The following is a 16,385-nucleotide window of genomic DNA, read 5'->3' on the forward strand; positions in this document are numbered from 1 at the left end:
AGGAATGTCAATGTTTACTAAATATAAAGTATTAAACATAACATATTAAACGTGAAGTTAACAGGTTATACAGATCCACAGTTTCATAAGTAAAATTGTGTACTTTCAAATACTAAAAATATTGTTGACAGAAGAAGAAAACTGGAGGCACGATCAAATTAGCAGTTACGCAGTATCATAAAATGGTTCAAATGGCTCTAAGTACTATGGGACTTAGCATTTTTTGAGACCGTCAGTCCCCTAAACTTAGAACTACTTAAACTTAACTAACCTAAGAACATCACACACATCGATGCCCGAGGCAGGATTCGAACCTGGGACTGTAGCATCAGCGCGGTTCCGGACTGAAGCGCCTAGATCCGCTCGGCCACAGCGGCCGGCGCAATATCATAACTTTTTTGCCTTTAGATCTACTGGTCACTGAAAATATAAAAATCTCTTACGATGAAAAATCTTGCAAATATATCTTTACTGAGCTTCGATTAGTGTGCTTGTAGCTCTGCCACAGAAGAGGAAAGCATCTGGTCTCCTGCGGGAATTGAACCGATGGTTTCATATCTCTCCATGCACAGCGCAACAGTATTACCCCACGGCTTGTGAACAAGTAGTTGTCCACACTCCCTTATTTTCCTAATTATGGCTGACGCAGAAAATTAGCTACATAAGAAACCAAATTAACTGCACTGCAGTTGTACTGCTGGTCCGTAGTGTCCCATGGGCACAATGTTTCATCGGTCAGTCATGTCGTCACCATCAGATGGTGTTCCCTCCGCGGTCCTCGCGCGTCGGCAGTCGTGGAGACGCTTGCGTCAGCGTCTTTGGTAGCGCCGATGTACTTGGTCGGGCGCATACTGAAAAAGCGTCGACTAACAACTTTCATTTTCCCGTCCAACAAAACACGGGCGTTATTGCGGAGTGACAAAGATTACACCGGTTTGCTGAAGGCCGGGGTATATAAGATTCCATGCAACGACATGGCAACCAGAACGGACAAGACACCTGCCTATGACAATGATGACGTACTAACAAAACATTAGAGCAACTTCACAATCGATTACTTTACAAAGTCTAATACCGTACACAATAGACCCAGCACTGTATTCTCCAACCAGCGAGAACTCTCAAACACAACCACCCCATGACACCATTGTAGTTGAAAATATAGAAATTAGAAGATAATCGCTATTTGCCGATACACCTCCAAGTAGCATAAGCTTCCCGTTATTATATGTAATTACCGTAAGATTCTCCGACACAGTGTGGTCAAAACATCTAGACAGAAAAACAAAAGTAAAGAAACCAATCTATTTGTATACTTATTTGTAAATTTGTAAATATTTCTCCAAGTAACACGAGTGCCCCCTTGGCGTAAGTAGTAGTGTAAAAAAGTACGGTAAGACACTCTCCTTCAGAGGCGGCACAATATATAGAGAAAAAAGATCAACAACCTAATTCAATCGCAACTAAATGTAAGCATAATTATAAGGAACAGTGTATCCTTAAAAACTGTCAATAAAGAAAAAAACCTACAACGTAGGTTATGAACAGCCTGCGAGCTCTCATCCGGCACACCCTTCCCCTAAGGGAAAGGTACGAGAGGTAAAAAGAAGAACTCAGGAACTCATTTCGTCAGCGCACATCGAGCTAGTCCATGTGAAACGGCAACTTCTAGTGGTAGTGAACTTAGTCGAGTGGTCGCCAACTTCTTCATGGAACATTTCGAACCACAGGCTCTGGCCTTGGCACCTTGTCCACCTAATGTGTGGTACAGATACTGTAACCTCCCCACATAAAAAAGTAACCTCCCCACAAAATAAAAAATAATTTGAATAATATTCACATTTAGTGTAACCTCTCAATAGTAAAAGTTGCGAAACCTACCAATAATACAATGTGACTAATCTCTTAATAAAAAATTGTCGCTCACTTATAACTTCTCAATAATTGACTGTGAATTTAACCTGATAAATTTTGGACGTCAGCAGTGCTGCGTCATGGCCCTGAAAGATCATTCTGAGTAAAAAAGAAAAATTCTTACCTCAATGAAGTCACCGGATAACGCTTATATATCTGCTCTTACAATAAATTTTTCTGGCACAGCCCTGTGCAATGCTGGCCGATAGATTTGTCATTTATGAAAAGAAGCAACTGACTTTTCTTTTGCAATAATCGGGATGATCATGGATTGGAGAAATTAGTAAATTCTTTAAATTGAAATGAATGGTTGTTAAAAGTTACTTTTTATGAGAAAGACTATTATTAGGACATTTTTAAAACATTTACATGGGACTTGAGATAACAATACGACATATGCGTGAGGCTGCTTTTACCTTACACAATAATGCGCAGGCTCCTCCATCTCTGCAGCACGACCGGCCCACCCAACACGATACACCAAACCAGACTGCTCGCTAGCAACAACTTACTCCTACAGCTACACAGTTCCTACTGCTGACAACACTGCTCTCTGGTCTGAGATTCTCTTATACCTTGCATATCGCAGGCAGCGCGTGACCAATACATCGAAATTACATCTGCTCGGACCTCTTACATAACCCTCCACTGGAAGGGCAAAAGTTTGGCAGCGATGGTGAGTCAATTGCACTTGCCATGAGCAACAAATTTTTCTAAAATCTATTTAGTTACTAAGTCTACAGTCACAGAGTATATACATTATTGATAAGTGCAGAACATATTAAGTAATGAAATAGAGTGCACACGCACTGAGTACAGAATATATCAAGAAATGACAAAATGTATATGCAATGAGTATAAAAGATATTAACAAATGACAATGTGCTCACGCACTGTATAAGTCTTTAGCATTTTTACATAACATATCATGAAGTGAAATAAAGTGCACACGCACTGAATACAAAATATATTAACAAATTACATAAAGTGCACACGTACTGTAGAAGTCTTTAGCATTTTTACAAAATATCATGGAGTGAAATAAAGTGCACACGCACTGAGTACAAAATATATTAACCAATGACATAAAGTGCACACTTACTGTAGAATTCTTTAGCATATTTAGAACGACTGATCATATGAACAATTGAAATGAAGTGCACACGCACTGTAAAAGTCTTTAGCATATTTAGGAACTCTGAAAGGAATGGGAAGGATTGCATCATGGTTGTAGCACAGTAGGTTGCACGTAGTTGCACCGAAAATCCATATCTTTCTACAGAAGCACAACACCAAGTGAGACAATCTGAAGTTCTCTTCCCTGAAGTATTTATCAGTGTAGCCAGGACACTGAAATGTCGTATTAATATTGTATGTTATCATTTTGGTAGTACATTAGGTACACCAAACAGCAGGACCATAATGACATCTCCATTGTTCAAGGTGGTGGACAGCTTAATGTGTCAACACCACATTCTTGTAGAATCCATACTCTCACATCAACGTAGAATTAGTGCAAAAACCAAATATAGTGCTCCATGATCATGAGGATGGACAGGACAAACGGATATTGCAGTAATTTCTGGTAATTAGGTCAGAAGGTGAAGGACATTAAATCTTATGCTAGTCATTATTGAGAATTACACTAGTCTATCAACCGATTTGAGTAATTATTGGCAGTCATTGGCTATTTACACAGCATTTAAGTAGTATGTATGGAGTATTACAGAACATTATTCATAAGTCATCTCAATATAGTAATTATTGGCACTCATTGGCCAGTTATAAAGCATTGTTTTATGCATTATTCAGAAGTCATCATTCAAAATGAGTTAATTATTGGCATAGAATTTATACATAATTCATCTAATTGTAGTATTCATTGGCCAGTTACTAAGCATGTGGCAAGTATTGAATATTACAAAACACTGTTCATAACTTATCTGATTGCGGTAATTATTGGCAATCATTGGCCAGTTACAAACTATTCATATAGTTTTACAAAACATTATTCAGTATTATTCAGAAGTCATCATTCAAAACAAGAGTTAATTATTGGCATAGCATTTATAGAGTATAAGAAAAATATTATTTACAAAAGTTATTGGCATAGCATTTATACATAAGTCATCATATAACAGTAAACAGTGGCATTCATTGGCCAGTTACTAAACATGTAGCAAGTATTGAGTATTACAAAACACTATTCATAACTCATCTGATTGCAGTAGTTATTGGCACTCATTGGCCAGTTACAAACTATTCATATAGTTTTACAAAACATTATTCAGTATTATTCAGAAGTCATCATTCAAAACAAGAGTTAATTATTGGCATAGAATTTATGGAGTATAACAAAAATATTATTTACAGAAATTATTGGCATAGCATTTATGCATTATTACAAAACATCATTCAGTATTACTCAGAACTCATCATTCAAGTGACATAGGACATATTTAAAATGTAACACACTGTAACTATTACTCAAGGTCTGTGGTCCAATAATACATAGATATAATGGATTCAATACATGTGAGAAATTTGCATTATATTTAGGACTAGAAATATATCCTAAACTGGTAGCATTATTTGGTTGTATACTGGTAATAGTTGGGACTGGTAATATTTTTTTTGTGTGTTAGCAATGCATTGCGTTGGGATCGATAATTACTGGGGCATGGAAATATGTGCTTTTGACTTATTACTGGAAATAAGGATTAATAACGTCATTTGTCATGAGTCAGCTGTAGCAAGGTTATGAAACAAGTAGAGTATATGTGATCACATTCATGAATGATATACACAAATGGATAAAAAAAATGCAAGTACTAGAACAGGTTTAATGACTAACTGCTTATAGCTTCTCCTGGAAAAAACACAAAATAGATTATTGAGCTGAAAGAAGAAATGTATTCATATTATACTGAAAAGTAGTGAACTTCTAATTAACAGGTAATGAAACGTGTACTCAGTATGTATGTACTCTAGCTGTCTTTTCCAAATCATTCACTCATTATACCATGCGACATAAGACATACTGTCAAAAGGAACTGCAATAAATACTTAAATAACTACATAGCATTTCTTAACTAATAGTAAATATATAAACTTCATCATTATTCTCATCTGCAAAGAAAAACTTCATTATTCATATTACCATAACTTCATCACTATCATCACCTGCAAAGAAAAACTTCATTATTCATATTATCATATTCTTCATATAACTTTTCATCATCATTTATTATCATCTGCAAAAAAGGACACTTCATTATTTATTATTCATATTTCCATTTACTTCACATGACTATTCATACTATAGAGTTTCTTATTTCTAGCATATTTCATCACTAAAATTACGTTGTGTAGTTCTGTCTGACAGCCTGCATCAATCACCTCGTATTCTGAAAGAAAAATTATTAGCCAAGACTGCTATCATACGATGTGTATAGTATATTCTGGTTAATGTTTGTTAATTCTGATCCATTTACTCTTCATGACAAGATATAGCATTTTCTTTCGTTCATTCCGAAGGTGAAATTCCCATTTCATAGTAATCCACTGTGGTTTTTTAAATTTATTTCTTGTACACGTTACTGCTTTCTGAAAATGATGAATAGGGATTAATATCTTGCACTTAAATCGCATACTCATTAAATAAAAACTTGTTTCTAGTGATACAACTAAGCATACAGCACAGCATGACAGTAAACGTATTATGTCAAAAACATAGACTGTTTTCAAGTGCAAAAAATGTATAGACAGTATCATAATGCAGTAGCAAAAAATGTAGAATAGTCAAGATATTGAGATATCATAAGAAAAAAATTTCAAAGTCAACTGGTGTTTGTTATATCTTAAAGATTACATAGTGCATACAGACAAAATTTCTACTTTCGATAGGAAAACAATCATACATACACAAAAAATGAAAAATGTGCACGGTCTGATATATAACGACAAGAAAAGCGACCTGCTAACCTTACCTTGCCGGGCACTTGCCAAGAAAAATATGATAATCATCAGTAAGTAGTCACATAGATAGAATTGCATAAGTGGTCATAAAATATGTAAGTTTATCTGGAAAAATGTGCACGGTCTGATGTGTAACGACAAGAAAAGCGACCTGCTAACCTTACCTTGCCGGGCACTTGCCAGGAAAAAATATGATAATCATCAGTAAGTGTTCTTATAAATATAATTGCATAAGAGGTCATATAAAATTCAGGAAATGGCATTACAGTGTGATAAATCATAAAGTATATTCATTCAATAAAGGGTTTAATATTGGAGACATGGTGATTGCCTTTGCTTTTTTTGGTTCTCAAAGTTTCGACGTGTACTACATTGGGGTGAGGAATGCTGCGAATTCTGTATGGACCTGCGCATAGAAGCTCAAATTTACTGCATCTACTCTTTCCTCTGTTGGATAAATAGTGTGAACGTACTAATATCTTCTGTCGAACGTGAAAGTTACGGCGTGTACAAACCTGTTTTTGCTGTCTTCTCCGGCGCTCTGGGGCACGTTTGATGTTGTTGAGTGCAATGTCAATTATTTCATGGTGGCGTAGTCGACGAGATGTAGGAAAGGATACTAATTCTTTAATTTTGTTAGGTGGTTCATTATTTTTCAATATAACAGTCGGAGATAGCATAGTAGATTCATTTGGTATGGAGTTAATTACATCCTGGAATGACAGTATACGTGTGTACGAATCAATATGTTTTTTATGGCAGTATATTCTACATAGTTTACCAATTTCTTTCATTAGACGTTCACAAGGGCTCGAAGAAGCGTGATACTTGGATATATAGATCGGAGAAATGTTTCTTGTTCGTAACATACGCGTCCATAATGCAGATCGAAATTGTGATCCATTGTCGGAAATTACTTTCATTACATGTCCTACACGGAATAAAAAAAAGTTTTACAAATGCATTCGAAATAGTTTTAGCAGTAGCTGTGCGTAACGGAGTGAAGGTAACAAATTTCGAAGTGAGTTCAACAGCGACAAAGATGTAGCAAAAACCTCTAATAGTTCTGGGAATTGGACCAAAAATGTCTACAGCGGCCATGTGTCTCAATTTAACGGGTACAATGGGACGTAACGGAGGAATGTGTGAAGTCGTGTCTGATTTAGCTTTCTGGCAGATTTTACATGACGCTAAAACTCGTCGAATACGTTTCTCCATGTTGGCAAAATAACAGTTCTGTTTTAGTATAAGAAAACATTTTCTGGCTCCGTAATGTGCGTAACTTAAATGAGTATACCAAATTAATTTGTTAACAAGCTCGTCAGGAATACATAATAACCAATTGTTACAGTCAGGGTGAGAGCGGCGAAACAGAATGTTATTGCGTACAGTGTAATGGTTTCTGATGGTAACATTATTCCTATCTTTCCAAAGGCGTTTAATTTCTTTCCATACGTTGTCTTTGCTCTGCTCTTGTGCTATGTCTCGTAATGACGCTGAAATGAAGTTTTCAAATGCGGCTTGCTGAATATACATGACGCTAGAATTTCCTTGACAGAAGTTGGTTGCGATGTCTTGGTGATTGTTGCTGAGAGAACGGGATAGTGCGTCTGCTACAACATTTTGTGTACCGGGAATTTGAACAATTGTAAAATTAAGTTGCTGTAAATAAAGTTTCCATCTGCTTAACCTGTCATGTGTAAATTTTGCTGAAAGTAAAAACTGGATAATTCTATGATCTGTGTAAACGGTCGTATGTCTTCCGTAAAGAAAATGCCTAAATCTCGTGAAAGCCCATACAACACATAATGTTTCAAGTTCTGTAACAGAATAATTGCGTTCAGCAGGTGACAGAATTCGACTTGCAAAGGCGATGTTTTTAATTACTGTAGTGCCATTTTCTTCAATTTCCTGAAAAATGTGTACGCCTAAAGCTGTGTTAGAACTGTCGGTGGCAATGGAAAAATTTCTAGTAAGATCTGGGTGTGATATAAGAGGTGCATTCAACAAGGCATGTTTCAAATTAACAAATTCAGAATGTGCTTGGCTATCCAAGGACCAAATAGTGTTTTTACCCGTTAGTTGGCATAATCTAGGGGTGTCTAAAGCAGAGTAATGAATAAATTTACGGAAAAGGTTAATTAATCCCAAAAAGCTGCGTAGTTGTTTCTTCGTCGTAGGAACAGTAATGTCACGTAAAGCTTGAAGTTTTTCCGCGTCAGGCGCAATGCCTTCTGCTGAAATTACATGTCCAAGAAATTTTATGGATGTTTTGCCAAAGTGCGATTTGTTAAGATTAACTGTGAGTCCTTGTGCACGAAAAGTTTGCAACAGTTTTTCCAGAATCAAATTGTGTTCAGACCAGTTGGCTTCTGCGATAACGATGTTGTGTACATACGTCGTGATTCTGTCTTTCATGCAAAAGTGTGTATCGGATGTCGTCAAAACTAATAACATTTTCATGAACAAGATTCTGTGTGTCAAAAGTATGGCTTACACTGCTGGAAGATGCAACCTGTACTGTATCTAGTCAAATTCTTTCTGACGCGCTGTTATTTGCGGGAGGATGCTGGGGCATTTCAACTATTTGAACTGTTCTGTTATTTCTTCCTGACGTATTACGTTCGGGATGATACCGACTGTTTGGTTCATTCATAATAATCTGTTGTGGATGATTCTGCTGCTGGTAAGACCGACTGTTACGCTGAAAACTGTGCTCATTACTTTTACATCTGTCATGATAGTCATCCCGATACGGCGCGTTGCGATAGGAATTGAAATGATGGGTTTTCTGTACGTACTGATTTCCTTGTTGCTGTGCGTTACTATTTGGTAGAGCCGACGCTATACGTGTAGGCGGCGAAACATTAAAGCTTGGTTGACCTTGTACATTACATTGTTGGTTAGGTATGCTAACCGGCTGGTTTTGTTGCTGTTGTGGGGAAAAACCTCTATTGTTGCCAAAATGCGTTCGCTGTTGCTGATAATTACGACGATACTGATGATTAAAATTTTGTCTGTTATTAAACTTATGCTGGTAGTTCTTGTCATTTCAGGAGTATCTAATGAAAACTGTCACTTTCGGTAAAACTTGTCATATCCTATTTCCTTTACTCATTCCTAACCCTAGATAGATCGATACTTGAAGAGCTGGTTTGATAGATATAAAGGATAGTAGAAGAGAAGGCAGCAGTGCAGAAAACTAAAGATGAAATAACACTACTACGGCTCGAGGCCCTGTGCCCTGTCAGAATCAAATAAATCTGACGCGTTTTGTATATATTGTTCACCTTCGTGAGAAACATTTGTCTGTTCGCTACGTAAATTTTGCAAATCAGTTGTGTTAAACTGGGCAGCGTTCATTGTAACGGAACGTGCCGCGTCATCAATTGTCGTTAAATTAACAGAGGACACAATTGAATCTGTTTGCTCATCATTAGCATTAAAATCATTACTAGTGGTTGGTACGCACTGATTGTCTGTAAATGGAGGATTATCATTAAGACACTGAGTGTCGCTAGTATTATCGGTCAAATTATTCGAATCGGCTTTTTCACTCATTACGGATCGCGATGTACTGTTAGCAGTTTTTCGCGGCATTTTCACAACTCAAAGTTAAGCACAAAATCGAACAAAGACGAAGCAAAAATGAAGCAAATACAGTTACAACAAAGAGCAATAAATTGCCGATGATTTGTGTACGAAGGAGTGACAAATTAGTTAATGCGTTGCGCCAGATACAAACTACACTTAATATTAAACATTTACATAGGACTTGAGATAACAATACTACATATGCGCGAGGCTGCTATTACCTTATACAATAATGCTCAGGCTCCGCCATCGCTGCACCACGACCGGCCCAGCCAACACGATACACCAAACCAGACTGCTCGCTAGCAACAACTTACTCCTACAGCTACACAGTTCCTACTGCTGACAACACTGCAATCTGGTCTGAGATTCTCTTATACCTTACATATCGCAGGCAGCGCGTGAGCAATACATCGAAATTACATCTGCTCGGACCTCTTACAATACATAGCCGATACCTTCGCTGGGTAGAGCCATGGTGAGGAACGTTTCGGGGACACCTGAAGAGCCTACATGTCATCATAAAATTTACCATGGAGGCAGAAAAGGACTAACGGCTACCCTTTCTGGATGCGCTGGTAACGAGCGATGTTGAACCTAGGACACAACGTGTATCGATAACCGACACACTCGGTGTGATACCTGCACAGACTTTCAGATCACCACCCGAGCCAGAAAAGGGCCGTGATTAATACGCTCGTAAGACAAACAAGACGAATATGTGAACCTCACCACTTAAGACACAAGATGTATCCTAATGAGCAATGAGTACACCATCAACTACGTAAGAAGTGTCATAGATTCAGACACCTTCGGAAGTGACACATTGGAGAAAGAAATGTCGAATACTGCCTTCCTGCCATACATTTCCAGAGTGACGGACAGAATGGGCCGTATATTCCCATGCAGAACACACTCCTACAGTACATTCATGTAAACACTGAAGAGAGGGCTCTCATGACTTTTCACTTTGAAAACTATTTTTTTAAAACTAATGAACAACTACATTTCCAGAAAAGTAATGGAAACTGTTAAAGATTATCACGAAAATCAGTTTAATTTACCGGCAGAGGGGTAGATATGGTGCAAGAGATTATATCGCCATGCCAAATTCCAAGTGGGTCACCATCTTTTAAGAAGCCAGTGCAGGTCGAAAGCCTGTCTCTAGCGCTGTGAGTGTTCTGGGCCTTTCCACACTCCACATACATCGATCGCACTATTGGTTTCAAAGCCAAACTTCACTGATCCCAAGTTACTCTACTCACATGGAATAATTAAATACCGTCATAAGGAATTCGACATGTCTAAATATGTGGTCGATAATCTTTGCGGATTAACATTACAAAACAAGAAGGACATTGGCCTGATGAAAGATGAGGCGAATGGTTCACAGATTGCAGTATTTGTGGGCATCCAATTCAAAATGTATGCGTACTGCACAGATCCAGGAGTCAGCCAGATTCAGGTTAAGGATGTGCATCGTGCGGCCGCAAAGGCTCTCATGATCGTGGATTACAAGAGGTGCCTACTCTAGGACGTTGGCGCCGCTCCACATACGGTGCGCCAGGTAGTCTTTCTGTCATGAGACCACCAGGTACATAAAGCACTGCAGCGGAAAGTCAGGCTCTCGTATCATGGCGACAAACGGTTCATCTGCGGGAATGGTTGGAACAATCCCGTGCTAACACTATTCATTGAGTCACTGAGTGCTTCAGTGTGTGGCTGGTTAATTTATTAACAAATAGTGAATGTATGTGCAGAACAATTGGATGAACTAATTGTCATAATTGTGTGTGTGAGTATGCATGCCTGATTCCACGCTTTGTGTGTAAATAGAATGGTCAGAAAAGAAATGTAAATACTGAATATGTATAATGCAAAAAGACTTAAAATGGAAAATACAGTATTTAAGTTTTTAGTTTACCTAATAGTATTAGAAATGTATATAAGTCTTAACAAAAAATAATAACTTTATAAATAAAACTAAAAACTGCACGTAAGAAAAAAAGGCTGCACAAATAGACAAACAAAAAATGTAAAAATATTAGCTTTGCAAGTCATTGTATATAAAAAAAGGTTGATAAAGAAATACCACTGTGTATACGTCATCAGAAGCAAATAGCTAATCAAATAGAACTATAAAACAAATAAATAGTTAATATAAACAAAAAAATATTGTACAAAAATTTATAGAAACGGACACTGTTAATAATACGCTTTTTGTTAATTTTATGTCATCGTTATTTCCAAAACTAGTCAATAGAAAATTACTGTTAATAATACGAGGGTTGTCCAGAAAATAAGTTCCGACCAGTCACATAAAGAAAACCACTGAGATAATCCGGTATCGGTCGTGTCGCGTCGCTCTTTTCAGTTTTGAGTGAACAGTGAGCACGTAAAGATGCGTAGGACAGAGCGCCTCCCTTCAAGTATGAGGGCTTGGTTAGAGATTTCACCTGTGTCATGCAGACCACGTAACACAACTGTAGAGCAGTTCTTTCTTCATGCCAGTTCTCGGCCGCACACAGCAGGGGCAATGAAAATGCTCCTGCAGTCTTTCCGATTAGGAGTGTTTGATCACCGACAATACAGTCCATAACTGGCTCCTCCTGAGTCTCATCTCTGCTCACAAGAACCTCTGACTATGAAGACAAAATTTTCCCACAGACAACGAGCTGCAGACCAGTGCAGATAAATGGCCGAAAGCACAGGCGGCTGCTTTCTATGATGAGGATAATGGAAAGTTGATACAACACCACGACAAAATTCGTAGTTTTAGCGGCGAGTAATAGGTGGAAGGTGTACCTAACTGTTGTAAATAAAACGTTTCTGGTTTTCCCTGTGGTTTCCATTTCGCGACCGATCGGAACTTACTATCTGGACAACTTTCGTAATCTGGCTATAACAAACATGAAACTCTTCCTATGACGCACAGACCTAAATTTTCTTTTGAACTCCGCATATCACGTAATCACCACTTGTGCTTATTAAGTCCAAAAATTCTAACACATATTCTGTCAATGATTTACTCTTCGTAATTTAAAGGATTCATGCAACTTGCAGTAGATATTGGATTCGAATCATCGAATAATTGAAAGTGGGGTTCATTTTATACGAAGACATAATCCATCATTTCCTTGAAAAGTCATATCATGTATCGGTACTCATAAAAATTTTATCCTAAATACATATATTTCTCCGCTTGATTGCTGTAATGTAAAAGTTATTAGTGGGGAGGAATGTGGATTCACTTCCTTCATTTATTCTCTGATTCATCCGGCATTCATACATGCACATATATGGAAATGGATTTTCAAACAAAATTCCAAAGTGAACAAGACCCATTACATAACTAGTAATTCTATGAATATTAACTTCTTTTGACATTCAACAATAAATCAAGAACTCTTAACCTCTATTTATGACACTTTTTTTTAATTTGATCATCAATCAGTTTCCCCTGGCGTTTGATGCGAGTCTCTTACAAAGCATATCTGTGTCGTCTATATCGATTCTAACTGTCGCACCGACATCAATTGTTTTGCGCGGGAAATTATCTTTGCGGCGTTGACCGTCACTCATGATTCACTGCCTAAACGCATCACTTCACTTCACACGTTTACACAGCTAAGCGTGCACTTGAAATTATATATGAACATCCACTGGGAACCTCTTTTGGTTATGCAGCGTCATTTTCGGGAAATATAGCTTTCTTCTTGAAGGTCATTCAGATCCTTTATAGTTCTTGATGACATTAGCAACGCTAAAGTTCTATGTTTACCCAAACACAGGTGAAGCCTATCTCCACTATCTTCTTTACAGCACTCGATAGTTACAGTTATTCACTATTTCTACAATCAGTGTCACTGATTAATTATTTCAGTTTAAAGTTTTCTAACACGAAACACACACAGTTTATTGTTATGTTTTTACGAGCGTTCATCTCTGTCACTCGCAACACTATTCATCCCCAACTTCTAATCTTCATTAAATTTTTTTCAAGTCGTTATGGGAAAATAGCCCTTTAATTTTGGTAGATCCCGGGTATGCTAACAGATAAGCCCCAGGGTTCGGAATTTGTAGAATGATGTATGGGCCAGTACATAATAACTCCCATTTCTTTATACTCTTCTTTATTAAGGATGATTTGGTATGTCTTTTGACTAGTACCTTCTCTCCGACGTGATACGCCTGTACCCTCTTAATTAATTTGTCATATTGTTGTTTTCTCTGATCAGCCTTTTGCGTCATATTTATGATGGCTTGTCTTATTTTTTCTTCCCAAGGCATCTCAGTTTCCTGAGTTTTGGGTATATGTTCAGTCCAGAAGTTTTCTTCTTTTGCCTCGAACATCAATTCATTACGTGTATAACCAGTGGAGAAGCGGGGCATGTTGTTGTATATCTGCTCAAATTCTTCCACATAATTTGCCCACGCAGTCTGCTTATTATGGCAATAGGGCCTCATAAAGCGATTGAAATCTCTAAAAATTCTCTCAACCAAATTGCCTTGTGGGTGGCAAAATGATGTTAGTATGTGTTTCACACCGACTTGAGACGAAGCCTGTTTCCATCGGAGTACCGTGAATATCTTAGCAGTGTCTGTTATTATCGCCTTAGGTATATCAACATGTGGAAGATAATCCCTTGTCAATCATATTACAATTACTTTGGCGGTAGCCGCCTTTATCGGATATAGCTTTACGTATTTCGTACACACATCGAGAAATGCCAACACATATCTAACACCTCCTCTTGAAGTGGGTAACGGTCCACACAGATCGCACGAAATTAATTCTTTTGGTTCTCGGACTAATATAGAGCATAATGGGTGCTTACTCCCTTTTGAATCCGGCTTTGCTTTTTGACAGATTATGCATTTCTTCAAGACCTCTGCGCTTTATGTTGGGAAAATAACAGTATACACTTATCTTGTCTGCACATTTTGTCGCACCGAAATGTCCTCAGGTTAAATGAGTGAACCATACGAGTTTCTCTATTTGCGCCTCAGGTGTACATACACATCTACGGACTTTGTTTCGCCTTCCACAGCGGAAAAATAATACGCCATTTACCAGCTTGTAATAATTTGCCATCTGATCCGAAGGTTGCTGTTGTAACCTTTGAATGACACTTCCCCATTGAGCATCTCTTTTCTGAAACTGTGCCCTATGTGCACACAAATTGACGTAGTACGTCTTATATGGATTTTCCTGCAGCAGCAATACAGGGAATTCTGAGTTATTATTTACTTCAATCTCTTTAGTCAAACCCTGTAGTGACGTTGATAGAGCGTCAGCAATAATGTTTTGCTCTCCTGAGACATGCGCGATCTTAAATTGGGATTGTTGCAGAGCGAGAGTCCATCTAGCCAGTCTGGGGTGTAACAGTTTACACATTTGTAAAAACGTTAATGATTGATGATCGCAATATACAACAGTCTTTGACCCATATAGATAATAATGAGTTTTTTAAAATCCCCAGATGACCGCAACAGCCTCTAATTCTGTCGTCGTGTAAGTTCGTTAACAGTTGGACAAAACACGACTAGCAAACGCAATAGGACAGAAGGTTAGTTGTCTACTTATTTCGCGTACTTGGAAAAGGCACGCTCCAATACCCACATTCGAAGAATCTGTTGACAAGTAAAATTCTTCTTGCATGTCCGGATGGTACAAAAGCGGTGCGTTTATTAATTGCTTCTTTATCTCTTCGAATGCTTCTTGACACTCTAATGTCCAGAGCCAGGGCACATCCTTCTTCAACAGACTATTTAGAGCTGCTGCGTTCATCGCCTGATTTGTTATGAATCTTCTAAAAAATGAGGCGAGGCCCATAAACCCTTTTAATTGCCTTCTATTCCTGGATGTTGGAAACTTACTAATTGCAATTAGCTTCTCCTTGGTTGGTAAAATTCCCTTTGCGTCAGTTATATGTCCCAGGAACTTGATTCTGTTTACTACAAAATAGGATTTCTGTAGGTTAGCAGTTATTCCCGTGGTTTTGAACATGTCCAGCACTCGGTTCAGTAAGGTAATATGCTCCTCCCAAGTTTTCGATGCAGTTAGCAAATCATCAACAAACACTGTTATCCAGCTTCTGAGTTCTGGGCCCAGTGCATAATCTAGAGCTGCTACATAGATTCAAGCACTAATGTTGAGTCCGAAAGGAACTACGGTGAATTGGTAACTTCTTCTGGAATAAATGAAAGCCGTATACCTCCTTGATGACTCATCTAGCTTGACTTGCCAATAAGAGCTCCGCAAATCAATGCTCCTCAAATATTTCACATCCTGGAACCGTTGTATAAGTTCGTCTATGTTTTCCGGATATGTTCTCACTGGAATTATGATTTTATTTATTTCTCTGGCGTCGAGTACCAGTCTAACAGTCCCATTTGCTTTTGGCACGACTAGCAATGGGGAGAAGTATGGGCTTGTAGAGGGTTCGATCAAACCCCATTTCAACATGCGATCTATTTCCTTTTGAACTTGAGCCTTTAACCTACAGGGAACAGGACAGAAATTTCTACAATACGTTTCGTGCGGCTTAACGTAGATATGGCATATGTATCCCTTAATAACTCCTGGCCTTTCATCAAAAACGTTTTCATATGTTAATAATACACGATTTCCTCCATAAATAAGGTTTTTGACCTTTTTGTTCTGGAGTGAGTGAACGAATGAGTTTTTTCTGTATCATTTGTTGATCAAGTTGGCCCTGTAATTAGTGGGGAAGTTTCAGCTGTATCGAAGAGAGTCTGCAATCACTGAGTCTGTGTTAAATCGTCCAAAAAGGCTTTGTACACATCTGGAATTCGCAATCTTTCGTAAAAGGAACAAATTGTCCAAACGATTGATTCTCTCGAATGACTGGAATGTTTAACAGTAATAATAAATG

This window comes from Schistocerca americana, chromosome X (genome assembly GCF_021461395.2).
Source record: "Schistocerca americana isolate TAMUIC-IGC-003095 chromosome X, iqSchAmer2.1, whole genome shotgun sequence".
Lineage (NCBI taxonomy): Eukaryota > Metazoa > Arthropoda > Insecta > Orthoptera > Acrididae > Schistocerca > Schistocerca americana.